This window comes from Mus caroli, chromosome 3, assembly GCF_900094665.2.
Source record: "Mus caroli chromosome 3, CAROLI_EIJ_v1.1, whole genome shotgun sequence".
Lineage (NCBI taxonomy): Eukaryota > Metazoa > Chordata > Mammalia > Rodentia > Muridae > Mus > Mus caroli.
The window spans coordinates 432,244-447,643 of NC_034572.1; positions in this window are offsets into that span (position 1 = coordinate 432,244).

The window sequence follows — 15,400 nt, forward strand, 5'->3', positions numbered from 1 at the left end:
CGTGGGTAGCTGGCAGGTGTCAGCCGACCCTGCGCTCTCTCAAATGCCATTTTTTAACTGCAGAGTTAACATTTAACCCAGATTCCTTTTTTCTTTACTTATTATAATTTTCCAAAAAAACCAAACAAACAAAACAACAACATCATTCTGAAAACAAAAGAAGAAAACATGAGGCTAAATTAGATGCCTTCATTTTATTGGAGAGAAATTTATTTATTTATTTTTTGATTATTTGTTCATTTACATTTCAAATGCTTTTCTTCCCTGAAAGTCCCCTATACCTTCCCCCTGCTCTACTCTCCAACCCACCCACTCCTACTTCCTGGTCCTGACATTCCCCTGTACTGAGGCATATAATCTTCACAAGACCAAGGGCCTCTCTTCCCATTGATGGCTGACTAGGCCATCCTCAGCTACATATGCAACTAGAGACACAAGCTCTGGGGGGGGGTACTGATTAGTTCATATTGATGTTTCTCCTATAAGGTTGCAGACCCCTTTAGCTCCTTGGGTATTTTCTCTAGCTTCTTCATTAGGGACCCCTGTGTTTCATCCAATAGATGATTGTGAACATCCACTTCTGTATCTGCCAGGCAGTGGCATAGTCTCATAAGAGACAGCTATATCAGGGTCCTTTCAGCAAAATCTTGCTGGCGTATGCAATAGTGTCTGGGTTTGGTAGTTGTTTATGGGATGGATGCCCCGGTGGGGCAGTTTTTGGATGGACCTTCCTTCCGTGGAGAGAAATTTTTATCTAATGTAACTGCCATCTTATTTTAAGAAACATATCTGATAAAGCAAGAGACACTGACTTTCATTATAACTTTTTAGAAAAAGTTACAATTTGCACTTGACAGCTTTCTTGGGAGAGTGCAAGACTTATCTAGTAGAACAATAGGATTCCTACATTGCCCTTATGCCTCATGCTCCTTCCATATCTTCCCTTAGTGTTGGACTATAACCTGGGAAACATAAACTGAAAGAAATCCTTTCCTATACCAAGCTGCTACTGGGTGGCAGGGAGCAGAGTCTTAGCGTTTATCACTGAAAGAGAAAGCAAAACAGGACAGGTAATTTCTTTCTTTCTTTTTTTGTTTTTTGTTTTTTAATATCCATGAAGCGATTCTTAGTAAACACTTCAGTTTAGAATGTAGAGAAAAGGAATTGCATAGGACAGTTTGGTGTGACATTTGAAAGTACATTAATTTTTTTTTTTTGTCTTTGTCTTTTCAAGCCTTCAAGTTTGTGAAAGGAACAAAGAAAAAAATTGGGAACTAAGGATTTCTTTCAAATGCAAGTATGCAGTTTTCTGGGGAAGAGAAACTTTCTAGAATGTATTAGTGACAGAGTCCAGAGAAAGGACAGTGACCCGAGTGCCAGCGACATACATGAGCACGACACTAAGACTGAATGTCTGTCGGTGAAATAACCAAAAGTTGGGACCCAGTGCATGACCATAGAGTTTATTGAGGGGAATGATGACAAAACATGGCAATGAAGCCCTTTAAAGACCTTGATAAATAGTGTTGATATTGATTGTTCGCTTGTCAGGATTTAGAATCACCAAAAGACACCCAACACTCTGAGGGATTATCTAATTAGGTTAATTGATGTAGAAAGGAACATTATAACTATGAGTGGTATGCTTTCTATTGGGTTTCTAGAGTGAATACAAGGAAAGAAATAGCTGAGCGCCAGAATTCTTTTGCTCTTGAGGCTTCCTGAGTGTGGATATGATGACGGGCCTCTTCAGGTTCTGCCACAATCACATCACCGTGAGGCCTGTGTCACCTCAAGATGTAAACTGAAATAAAACCTTCATGTTTTTTTCAGGAGTTTGTTCCTAGCATAGTATACATTGGGTTTTATTTCATTGAGTCTCATTATATAGCCCAGAGTAGACTAGAACTCAAAGCAAGCTACTTTCAGACACAGAAATTCTGGAGCAACAACCATAAATCTTCATGCCTTATTCTACTTGCCTTTGTTATTTTCAATGTCATTAAATTTTGTAAGTCATGTGACTAAGCAATATGTTTTTCCTGCTAGTTTTGCTCTAGATGTTACCTACCATTCCTCCTCTTGACTAAATGCACTTAACTAATCGAAACTGTTCTGCTAAATTATGTATGTCATGATATTTCTATCTACAGTTTTCTTTCTATTCTCTTCCCCTTATCTCAGCAGGAATGCTGTTTTTCCTCTATTTTCCTGATCCTCTAGGGAAATATAGCCCGTTCCTACCTTCTCAGGCCCTTGAGAAAAATGCCTTGTGTAATGAGCTATGGAATTAGATATTCTTGAGTAATACACTAAAATCAGAAAATATTGTTTCTTTAGATATACAGTTACTGGGGTCAATGAGAGATGACTGAATCATGAGATGCCAGTCTCATTAATAAGTCCATCCATTTTGAGGTTATAGCTGAGTGAGTGCTAGAAGAAGGGGCCAGATTGGTGAAGGCAAGGTGGTGAAAAGGTTTTCTTGACAATTTACTTCTCTGCTTCTGGCTACCTTGAATGAATAGCTTTGCTCTACCTAGTGTTACAATGTTGTTCTGCAATGCTAATCCAGAAACAAAACAGCCATTCTCTGTGGCTTAAATCTCTGAAAATGTTAAACAAAGTCAGTCCTCCTTTCTTTATGTAGGTTTTGTTTTTCCAGGTGTTGTTGAAAAGTTAAACACAGGCACACATTAATTGTCAGATATATGCAAGACAAGATTTTTATACGCTGAGTCAATGATATGAATGAGAGGATATTCTTAATGCAGCTTACTTTCTAGCACAAGATGCTAAATGTCAATGGAGTACAAAATTAAAGTATCAGTTAATGTGAGAAAGTGCTGTTGGAATAAAAACAAAAACAAAAACAAAAAAAAACGTGCTGGGTCAGAGGTTGAGAAGTATGTGGAAGCAACTTTGCATAGCTCAGCTCCAGACATTCAGAGAAAGGGGTCAAATGAATTATCACCTGTATGATAAGAAGAGTCAGGGACACTTAGGATGTAGAACACTGAAATTTCAGGAAGAAGAGACTGCAAATAAGGAAAGTGTTTTTGATGGAGCACACACTGGAAATAGAAGAGTTGCTTCACTTTCTTGGAGAAATTATGGATGTAAAATTTAGCATTCAGTTGGCATTGATGTTCTTATCAGTGCCTGACAGGATCAACTCTCTCTCTCTCTCTCTCTCTCTCTCTCTCTCTCTCTCTCTCTCTCTCTCTCTCTCATTTTTTATTGGATATTTTCTTTATTAACATTTTAAATGATGTCCCCTTTCCGGGTTACCTGCATAAGGAACTCCCTATCCCATTACCCCTTCCCCTGCTTCTACCCACTACCCATCCACTCTTTCCTACCCACCCTAGATTTCCCCAACATTGGGTTATCTAGCAATCACGGGACTAAGGGCCTCTCCTCCCACTGATATCCGATAAGGCCATCTTCTGCTACATATGTGGCTGGAGCCATGGGTCCCTCCGTGTGTACACCTTGGTTAGTGATTTATTCCCTGGCAGCTCTGGGAGGTCTAATTGGTTGATACTATTGTTCTTCTTATGGGGTTACAAACCCCTTCAGCTCCTTCAGTCCTTTCTCTAACTTCTCCATTGGGAACCCTGTGCTCAGTCCAATGGTTGGCTGTGAGCATCCACCTCTGGATGTCAGGATCTGGCAGAGCCTCTCAGTACACAGCCATATCAGGCTCCTATCAATATGCACTTCTTGGCATCCACAATAGTGTCTTGATTTGGTGACTGCATATGGAATGTATTGCCAAATTGGGCAATTTTTGGATGGCCTTTCCTTCAGACTCTGATGCACACTTTGGTTCTGTATTTGCTTTCATGAGTATTTTATTCCCATTCTAAGAAGAAGCAAAACACCCACACTTTGATCTTCCTTCTAGAGTTTCACGTGGTCTAGTGTATCTTGGATATCCAAGCTTTTGGGCATATATATATATATATATATATATATATATATATATTATATTATATTGAATATTAGCTGTCCATTGAATGTAGGTTTGGTAAAGATATTTTTCCAATCTGTTGGTTGCCATTTTGTCTTATTGACAGTCTCATTTGCCTTACAGAAGCTTTGAAATTTAATGAGGTTCCATTTGATGATTATTGATTTTAGAACATAAGCCATTGCTGTTCTGTTCAGGAAATTTTCTCCTATGCCCATGAGTTCAAGGTCTTTACCACTTTCTTCTGTATGAGTTTCAGTGTATCTGGTTTTACATGGAGATCCTTTACCCACTTCGTCTTGATCTTTGTACCAGGTGATAAGTATAGGTTGATTTGCATTAGTCTACATGCTGACCTCCTGTTGAAGGAGCATCATTTATTGAAAATGCTGTCTTTTTTCCACTGGATGATTTTTAGCTCTTTTGTCAAAGATCATGTGACCATATGTGAGTGGGTTCATTTCTGGGTCTTCAATTTTATTCCACTGATCAACCTGCCTATCTCTGTACCAATATTACAGAGTTTTATCACTATTGCTCTGTGATACTGCTTGAAGTCAGGGATAGTAATCCCTACAGAACTTCTTTAATGGTTGATTATAGTTTTTGCTACCATGGTTTTTTTGTTATTCCAAATTAATTTGAGAATTGCTGTTTCTAACCCTATCACGAATTTAATAGGAATTTTGATGGGGATTGCATTGAATCTGTTGATTGCTTTCGGCATGATAGCTATTTTCACTATATTCATCCTGCCAATCCATGAGCATGGCAGATCTTTACATTGTCTTAGATCTTCTTCAATTTCTTTCTTCAGAGTTGAAGTTCTTGTCATACAGATCTTTTACTTGCTTGGTTACTGCCCTACAATGTATTTTATATTATTTGTGACTCTTGTAAAGGGTGTCATTTCCCTAATTTCTTTCTCAGCCTGTTCATTTGAGTATAGGAAGGTTACATATTTGTTTAATTTTATATCCAGCCATTTTGCTGAAACTGTTTTTCAGGTTTTGGAGTTTTCTTGTGGAATTTTGCATCACTCAAGTATACTATCATATTATCTGCATATAGTGATACTAAGTCTTCACATCTTTAGCATCCTCTCTTCAATATTATAATGATACTCCAAGTACCCAAACCACAGAACTGCTAGGAAATAGTTGTTATCTCTCATTTCTTATTCTTACTATATAATTGCACTATTATTTTCACGAACATTTTATTTACTAATCTTGAAACATGATATGCTAACTTTGTAATTAACTATTTGTCAACACTAAAGATATTTTTATATATGTGTGTGTTTGTATGAATGTATGCTCATATTTGAGGATGCCCAAGAGGGCAAACTGAAGGTCTGGATCATCTGGAGCTGTAGTTAAAGACAGTTTTGAGCTGGCCTGGTGTGTGCTGAGAGCCAAATTAGGTTCCTTTGGCAGAGAAGCATGTGCTATTAGCTCTGAGCAATCTTTCCATCTTCATTATTGCCATATTCTTAGTTCTATATTGAAAAAGAATAAAAGATAGCTAGAAGGAAAGGATGACCATTGCTTACAGTTATTTTTAAATAATTACTGGTTAATTATATTATTATTATTATAAGAAATGCCAGAATAAATTCTACTGATGTGAGAAAAAAAAACCATGTTTGGGAGCAGATAGTACTGCAGGTTTGTCAGATTGTCTTTTTAAAATCAGGAGACTGCTGAAATAAGCTATCTTTACATACCTGCCAATGTTGAGTGAGCCTTTATAAATCTCTCAGCCATCTCCCATTTTTATTGCTCTATCTCTGATTTATTTGTAGAAATTAGGCCTAAATAAGACCTTTTTGTCCCATAACTAAAACATCTCCCCTGGTTCCTGAGTTTACAACAACCCTTTTCTTAAAAATTTTCTCTTACATTTTTTGTTCCCAATAACTCAAACAACTCCCGTGGCTCCAGAGTTTACAACAATCCTTTTCTCAAAAATTTTCTCTTACATTTTTTGTTGCCAATACATCTCTTTCTATTGAGTTTCACTGCCAATCCATTAATTTCTTCCTCAACATAAATCCTTTCACCTTCTTTTTCTAAAGTCTAATGATCAAAACAGATTTCTCATAGCCCTTCTAGTAATCTCTTCTTTCATTTACTGATTGTATAAATGTACTCCTGCTACAGGGGAACTTACTGTAGTCATGTTTTATTAATCCTTACCACAGAAACATCCTATCTAATGGAATCCCTTATAGCTTTCATTTTCATTTGTTTCCTGCAAAGTTCCCCTCCCTCTTCTTAAACATCATTGTCTTCCTAAAGCAACTTCAAGGACTATCACAATCTTCATTATATTGTTAAAGTGAATACTATTTCACAACTTTGTTGCATATAATAAAAAATCAAGTTATACCAGAAGCAAACTTTATGAGTAAAAGTAATTAAGTATTTTTGTTACATAAGAAAATTAAGACATAATAGATTTAGATTATATTTGGAACTTTTGTATCTGAAAAGAACTCATATTTTCTGGTTCTACAATGTCATGAAAAACTTCTAGCTTGAAGGCTGCCTATTCCTAACAGATGAATTTTGGTTGTCTATGGAAGAAATTCAAAAATATTTTTTGTTATTTCTGAACTTTTTGACTCAGTGATTATAGGCACTTGTAAGTAGGTGATAGGATTCAGATAGACTAAGCAGCGTGTTTCAGTTTAGAGATAATACTGCTTCAAACTGCCAGATTTACATTTTCTGTAATTCCATTTTATGCTGTTATGCATTAAATAATGTATCATAAGTATACTATATATGTAGACCTTCCCTGTCTCAAATGGCATTTTGACTTGTATTAATATTATATTGTGTATAATAATATATTATAATTAATACTATATTGTAAGTCAGGTGAACAGAGAGAAAAACTTGATAGATATGTCTTAGTTTTCACATTACTGAGAAGCTGAGACATCACAAACTTTCCAGCCACTCTGGGGTTGCTTAAGGTATGTCAATGGATTCGGTGCAGCTGCTCAATGAAGTAATCAGAACTGACTCTATCGAAAGCCTGGAAGTGGAATACGAATGGCAGTAAAACTTTCTTTGAACAATTTTACTGTTTACCAAATTGGGCTAAATATCCTCACCAGGTACTATACACTGTGTCTTATGTCCTTCAAATTAGAATAAATAGGCATAGATCAACACAGCACAATCTTAATCATGAGGTTATTGAATAAAAATTACTATATAAAAAATGACTATGTACCATACTTATTATAACTTCTTGTTATTGGGCCACTCAATAGAATTTCAGAAGTATATTACTGGTAAAGGAAAATAGAATTGTTTCTTCATTAACATGGTTGTGAAGCCTTCATATTAAAAACATGCCCTTGTATGTATACTTGTTAGTATACTTATGTGTACTTGTTTGCCATTATAAAGAGCCTTGAATAATTTAAAAACATGCTCTAGCAAGCATACTAGCTCTCCCATGATTAAGCTGGGTGTGATGTTAATCTAATAAACCAACTTGTTTCTTTCCTTCAGCAGCCAGGCAGGTGGTACTCACACATCAGCGTACATAAGTGATGGATGGACATCGGTTTTCTCAGAAGATATGTATTTGTCAATTTGCTTAACCAAACTGTTCACTTTCTCTTTTAACCAAGATTGACTTTAGGCCTGTATAAGTCATGTGTGAGGCAATGACCTAGGGAAGCAAGGCATTGTACATGGCAAGACTTGCATTTGGTATCACAGGAGCCAATATCTCTCAGACTCACCATTATTTGCTTTTATCATTTACTACCTTATCTGAATGGTTGGATAAGTCTGTTTCTTTTTGAAGTTTCACACATATTTATAGAGTGTACTGAGACTTGGCAGGATAGCATTGATTGAGGAAAACAGCTCAGTAAAATACTTGAAAAAATTAATAAAATTAATAAAATTGTTCATTTTATTTTAATAAACACCAAACATAAAAATACCTTAAAGATTGATGTTCTCAATACTCCTGTAAGTATCACATGAGACTAGCATTTTGTAAACCATATAGTAAAATTGATACTATGCTAGAATGAAGCAGATCAAGCAGATAAGTATAATTATATCCCACATGCCTAGTTAGTTTTAAAGTACACAATTTCCAAACATTGGAAATTTGCCTACATTTTTGGCCAACTTTTTTTTTTTTGCCTTCATTTTTTTCTATTACTTCAGTGATTTCAAATTGAAAAGCAAAAACAAAAGTAAACAACCAAGGATAGACTTTTATTTAACATTAATCATAGAAAGCTAATCTTTTGTAGAAACTTCTGTTTATGTGTATGATTGGTGTGATGTATGCACACATGTGTATTCAGGTGTTTGTACCTATCCCTGCACATATGGAGGCTAGAGGGTGCTTTCCTCAATTTCTCCTACAATATTTCTTTTTTTTTTAGAGGTTTTTATTAGATATTTTCTTTATTTACATTTCAAATGTTATCTGCTTTTCCTGGTTTCCCCTCCGAGAACACCCTATGTCTTACCCCCCCGCCCCCGCCCCAACAACCCACCCACTCCTGCTTCCTGGCTTTGACATTCCCCTACACTGGATCATAGAGCCTTCACAGGACCAAGGACCTCTCCTTCCATTGATGACCAACTAGGCCATACTTTGCTACCTATGCAGCTGGAGTCATCAGTCCCATTATGTGTACTCTTTGGTTGGTGGATTAGTCCCAGGGAGCTCTGGGGGCTACTGGTTGGTTCATATTGTTGTTCCTCCTATGGAGTTGGTAACCACTTTAGCTCCTTGGATCCTTTCTCTAGCTCCTTCATTGGTGACCCTGTGCTCAGTCCAGTGATAGACTGGGAGGATCCACTTCTATATTTGTCAGCCACTGGTAAAGCCTCTGTAGTGATAGCTATAACAAGCTTCTGTCAGGGTGTTATGGATCCATGGTCACATCCTTTTGCTCTGAATGTAAGTGCTCTTACCTACTAAGTAATCTTTGTAGATCTCATGACTTTTCTATTTAAATGAGTGCAAACATAGAATTAAGGTAGGAAAGAAGAAACTGAATGTTAAACAGCAGGATTAGGAAGTCAGTTAACAATAGAAAGCTGGGGTAAAACCATGAGATGTAAAGAACACTTTGGTACAGACAAAGGAAGGGTAGAGAATTAAGAAGTCAACAGCTGACTTTGCAAAGTGTACAAGTCAGGATCATCCTAAAATAGAATAGATGGTTGGTCAAAGTCAATTAATATTGTCTGAGACTTGCCTATGAATTCAACCACACAAAAATAAATGTATTGTCTAAGATTTGTCCAGCTGTTTCCATTCTAGGTTGATACTTGAATTCTATTCTTTATACTATATACTGCTAATACTATATACTGTTTATACTATCTAACCATACTCTTTATAATATAAATTCACTCATATAAAAAGAATAAGTATAATTAAAATATTTACACCATTTTTACTATGTACAGAGTAATATTACCTTTCTGAAAAATAATTTTTAAATGTATTCATGAACAGTTTTCATCCCCATTCATTTCCAAAACTTTATTTGCATGAAAAAGATTTTGTCCTACAAATTAGATAGTTTTTATTTCAATTTATTGCAATGTGTAATGTTTCATATTTAATAAAAATAAAATATAATGTAAATCTAAATGACAAAGAAATCTTCTAGTTGAATTACAGTTGTCAAGTATGATTAATTTTTTCAGTTAGAGATTAAATTATATAACTACTTCTTATAATACATATGACATCTGTTCAAAGCTAAATATACTTAAAAAAAAAACTATTTCTCTTACATTTAAAATATTTTCTTTTGCCCTAATCACTTTTGAGTTTGAAAGGATTGTCTGATAATTCCACTTCTCAAATTATGACAAATCAGAATGTGTAACAGGGATTAAACTATATGTGTATTAGAAGAGTAAAGAATTCGCTGAGGCAAGACTAATCATCATTTAGATTATCAAGAGAAGATGATTAATAAACAAAGGATTGCATGTCAAGTTCTGTTGATGCTGTTTCCATAGCCAAATGTTTTAGCTTTTACAAATGAAAAAATCTCTAAGCAGCTTATGGAAAAAAGTAATCATTCAAATTACAATCTTAAGAATTTCAAATTACATACTTCATCAAGTTGAGTCTATTTTAACTTACTGAGCAGATTTGGTGGTACAGAATGAGATAATTACTTAGTGCTTCAAGTCAATGGAGAACAATCTTCCCATGCATGCAATTTATTCTCTGAACAATTGCTGTTGCAGATAAGTGTGAGAATTGCTGAGACTGACTCTCTAAAAGCTTTTGTTTTAAAAGCACTCAGAATTATACTCCAAAATAAATTTTTTTTCAAGATACGTTTTACCAGTGATTCTCTTATATAACTACTCTTTGGCAGTATTTCTTCTCAGATATTCAATTTTTCAAACAGTTTTGTTGAAACGTTAGAGAAGCTGTAACAAATATTTATTTACATCTAAGTGGGCTGCCTGAATTAGTAATAAAAATCTGATCCAAAAGTTTCTACATATTGTGTGTGTGCTTTAATTTAATTGTCTGAAATTATATCCCATTGTTTGATGTCAATTTTTGAAGGATGTTTAAGATTGAGAACTTTGATGTTAGGCAACTGGGTTCAAACCCCAACTCACCACTTAAATGATTAGTCTAGATGAATTAACTTTTCTAAGGCATAATGTCTTTGTCTATAAAATAGTTCTAATAGCACCTATCTCAACATGGCATTGTTGGTAGCAATTAAGGAAGAGTTGTAAAACACTGAAATGGTGTTTATGCGACTTAATGCATACAGCTTATTATAGACGTAACTTCATTTTAATAGGCAGCATTATTCTTGGGATATATTCTAAGTGGTTAGTATTCAGGTTTTTAGAATTATAATCAATAGCTTCAGGTACTCTAAGTAGTGAGAAATGTTCATGAAAATTTTAGAATTCAACATATATTTGTCAATATGTCAGTATATGTCAATACTGTAAGACACACACATAAATATGCATAAACACATTTGTTCAGAAAACATTCATCTCTGTAACATAGACTGTCTTCACATTTCTGTGTAGTCCAAGTTGATCTCAACTTCGTGGTCTCTCTGCTTCTGAGTAATTAATCCTAGGATTATAGGCATGCTTTATGTATCCAATGAATGCAAAATGTTTCTGGAGTTTCTCCTTGATGTGTTCCCTCAGTTCTCAGTTTGTGCATCTCACAGAATGCATTCCTGTAGTTTTGGAAAAAAAAAAGTGTTCATTTGAAAATTCCAAATTAGTTTCCTTGTTAACATGGTTTTCCCATAGGTTTTGAGAGATAATAATATTTTTCTGATTGTTCATTATCCTATGATATTATAATATTGTGAAACATTAATGTTGGAGGCACAAAGAGCATAAGAGACAGAGTTTAGGATATCAAGGAGATAAAACCCTTCAAACACAACAGGACTAACACATATATGAACCCAAAGAGATTAAGTGCATGAGAAGGTCAACATGGGTCTGCACCAGATGGCATATTAGAGATAGATGGGGACATGGACACAAATATCTGTCCCTAACTTAGACACAATCTCCAATTGATAACCGCTTACAAAAAGACATTCAGTTTTCTCCAAGGATTCTCATTGTTGAAACAAAGTAGTCTTAAGATTAAGCTACACATGCAGCAGTAGAAACCAGCAGGAAGCTAACTCAAGAGCCTCTTTGGAGGTCCCCTGTCTGATAAAGACATTTCATGGACATATCTTTTCTTTAGGATGTATTTGTTTTTATTCTATCTTTTTTGTATCTTATTTTATCTTCTCTTTTAAAAGATTTTCAGCTTTTTATCTTTTTATTTAGTTTTCTCTATTTTAACTATAAAAATTCTTTGTGAATATACTATGGCTTTCAGGGATTTTTGTTGTTGTTGTTGCTGTTATTCTTGTTTAGTCTTTATGGGATTTTGGAGTGAATAAATAAGTGGTTCTCCACATCTATATCTGTTTCTTTTGCCTTCTCTTAGGCTTTCTACTTTCTATTGGTTTTGTCCTATTTGGATGAGTTTGTTTTTTATTTTATATTTTTGTATCTTATTTTATTATACTCTTATCCCTTAGAAGCCTGTTTACTTTGTAATCAAAGAAAGAAAGGGGGTTGATCCAGATGAGAGGGAAAGTAGGGTGAAACTTGGAGGAGTGGAGGGAGAGTAAACCATGGTCAGGATATATTATATGAAAAATTATTTTCAATAAAATAAAAAACCAGTATTGACACAAATATGAACTCATAGCAAACATAGCAATATGTACAGGGACTATAGAGGCATAAGCCAGATATAGTTCAAATGCTGAGGTGTAGAAGATACATAATATATAAGCCTCTATCTCTAATGTAGATCCTATTTCCAACTAATAATTAGAAAATTTAATTTTCTCCAGTGGACTCTCAGTTGGTATTCAAGCTGCACTTATGGGCATGCTACATGCCCAACAAGAAGTAGATGGCCAACACAAAGCAAAATCAATGCTATTTTTGGATGTGTTTATCTGATATTTTTCTGCCTTGGTTCTTTCTATTTTTTAACCTTGCAAATCTTTTACAAATATGTTATGGTTTCCAACTGTGTGTGCATATGTATGTGTCTCAATGTCTGTATGGGTTCCTTGTGCTTTTTCTTTGAGCCTTTTTTTCCTGTTTCCTTGTTTTGCTCTATTCCTGTTTGTTTATTATTTTATCTTCATGGCATTTATTATCATTTTTTTCTAATGAGATAGAAAAGGTGTAGCATAGGGGATAATGCCTGGGAAGAGCTGTGAAGCTAAAACTATAATCAAAAGTGATTGTATGAAAAAGAAATTCAGGAACAAATAAGGAAATTCTCAAAAAATAAAAATTCTGTATTTATTAAGGGAAAGTTAAAAATAATGATTTCCCAGTTTTATAATTAAAATGTATGACATGTTACCAATTATCTTTATTTTCTGAAGTCTTCTTATAGTTTGAATTTTTCTTGCAAGATGTTACTGACAACATCAGCCCAACACTAATTTGCTACAAGCTGCTATATTGCCAAATGTAAAACATGGTGCTCAGGAAGGGGTGGAACTCAGCATTAAAATATTAGCATCAAAAATTGTAATGGGTGCTGGTTAATAATAGAGAGGAGCTATTAGTGTTTTAAATATTGACTGCATGAAATTAGATGAGAGGAAACCCATTCAAATTGAGAGCCCTGACTCTGAGCTCCACATCTGTGTGTTAGTCAGAATGAATTGCAGATTAATCTTGTTAATTTATTCCTCTTTAATCTTTTTAAGTGTTTCCTGATACAGTATTCAGGTTGATTATTAAGGCTGAAAATATATTTTGATTCAAATGTGGTCTTTTGTCTTCACTGAATAAGAAATCGATCTTCTGATATTTGTTTGAAGTGTGTCATTAGAGGGAAATATGAGGGCCAGATGTGGTAGAATACTCAATGGCAGAATGGTAGACTGCTCCTCTGGATATCACCATTGCTCTCTTCAAGTTCAAGCATGTTCTCCCTGAGGATATGTGAATACTTAACAACTTCTTCAGCTACACTGACTGTAAGTTGCCCATTCTCCTGTTAATTAGACTAAAACTATCCAAACCCAACTAAACTCATTGGTTCATCAAACTACAGTTGGCTAGCTCGTTGCTGATTATGAGTGTGTGTGTGTGTGTGTTTCTTTCTTTTTGGTTTGACCCTGGTGACCTATCTAAAATGAATAGACATTTGTTTACATGTTCCTAAGAAAAGCCATAGAATAGCTAATCTTGGTTGTTTTGTTTGGACACATACTTTCTGGTACACCATTTCACAAAGAAATGCTGAGTGATTAGAAAAATAGGCTAGAAGGATTTTTACAATTTGATATTGACACTTTTTACATAAAATGTGTGGCACAAAACTGTTTAATAGATATTATTTTGACTATGTCTTCTGCAATATGTAGCAGATATACATAGTCACCATAGTCCTTATGAGGATTTAATAATATAATGAAGTTAATGTTTTTCAATATAAACATAAACAAGAGTAGAACTATCAAGATGATAAAAGTCTACAAATCATAGAGATAGGATTGGAGTCAGCCTGGCAGAAATGAAGATATTCTAAACACAGTCATTTCTCAATCTGAGTATTAGACTATTGAAACTGTGAATATCCCCAGGAAGCTCAAGCTGGATGAGGAAAAATGCACACCACAAGGGTGAAATTCCATCTCAGAAAACAGTTTTCACAGCTCTGAACTCTAGTTATACCAGCTTACAGGATGCAACTGATGCTCAGACATCAATGGATCAATAGTGAGTTATATCACACCTTGAACTTGGCAGGGACTGGGTAGATGTATGCAACTTTGGCCCTCTATTTAAACTTTTATCTCAGAACATAAGATGCATTTGAACGAGTTGAGTCTCTTTCCCCTTCTTCCCAATGTAGCCCTGTTGAATAAACCTTTTTTTTATGATGACCACTATTATTTTTTTCTCCTCCTGTTGACTTACTCAGGAATGGTGGCTGGAAGTGTCACTGGCACAGACCGTGATCCTCAAGTTTGATAACAATGAGTGGATAATCTCATGTTGACCTAATAAAGAAACCTAGACTTCTATATTAATGTTTTATTTCTCATTGGCAGTCTTTAATACCCAATCATTTTTCACTTTCACTAAGAACACAGCATTCCATCTCTGCCCAATGAGATTAGATATAGTACCAAATTAAGTGATAAACTATTATTCATTCACTTTACACTTATGGAATTCTAATGCTACCTTAGGCAATACAATATAAAACTAAGTAGCAGAATAAATAGTCTTAAATTTTTGTTTATGTGGTTGAAAACCTTTAAGTATTTTTCCACATTCCCCAAGTTACATATTGAATGGTACGATAAAAGTATAAAACCAGGACAGTATAATCTTAGGTCCACCATCATATGAGTTTTCTAAACAGCTTTTTAAAATTTATGTATTTTATTTATATGGATACACTGAAGCTATCTTCAGACTCACCAGATGAGGGCATCAGATCCCATTACAGATGGTTGTGAGCCACCATGCGGTTACTGGGATTTGAACTCAGGACTTCTGGAAGAGCAGTCAGTGCTCTTAACCACTCTAAACAGCTTTTAATGTGGACATGAACTACACTACACAATTTGACAGAGCTATTTAAACATAATTGTTTTTCATTGTTTAAGTTTATCAATATTATTATTGAATACTTGAGATTTTTCACATCATAAACCCCAAGTCCACTCACTTCCAAGTCCTGCAAGGTCTAAAACCATCTCAAGAAAGAAAGAAAGAAAGAAAGAAAGAAAGAAAGAAAGAAAGGAAGGAAGGAAGGAAGGAAGGAAGGAAGGAAGGAAGGAAGGAAGAAAGAAAG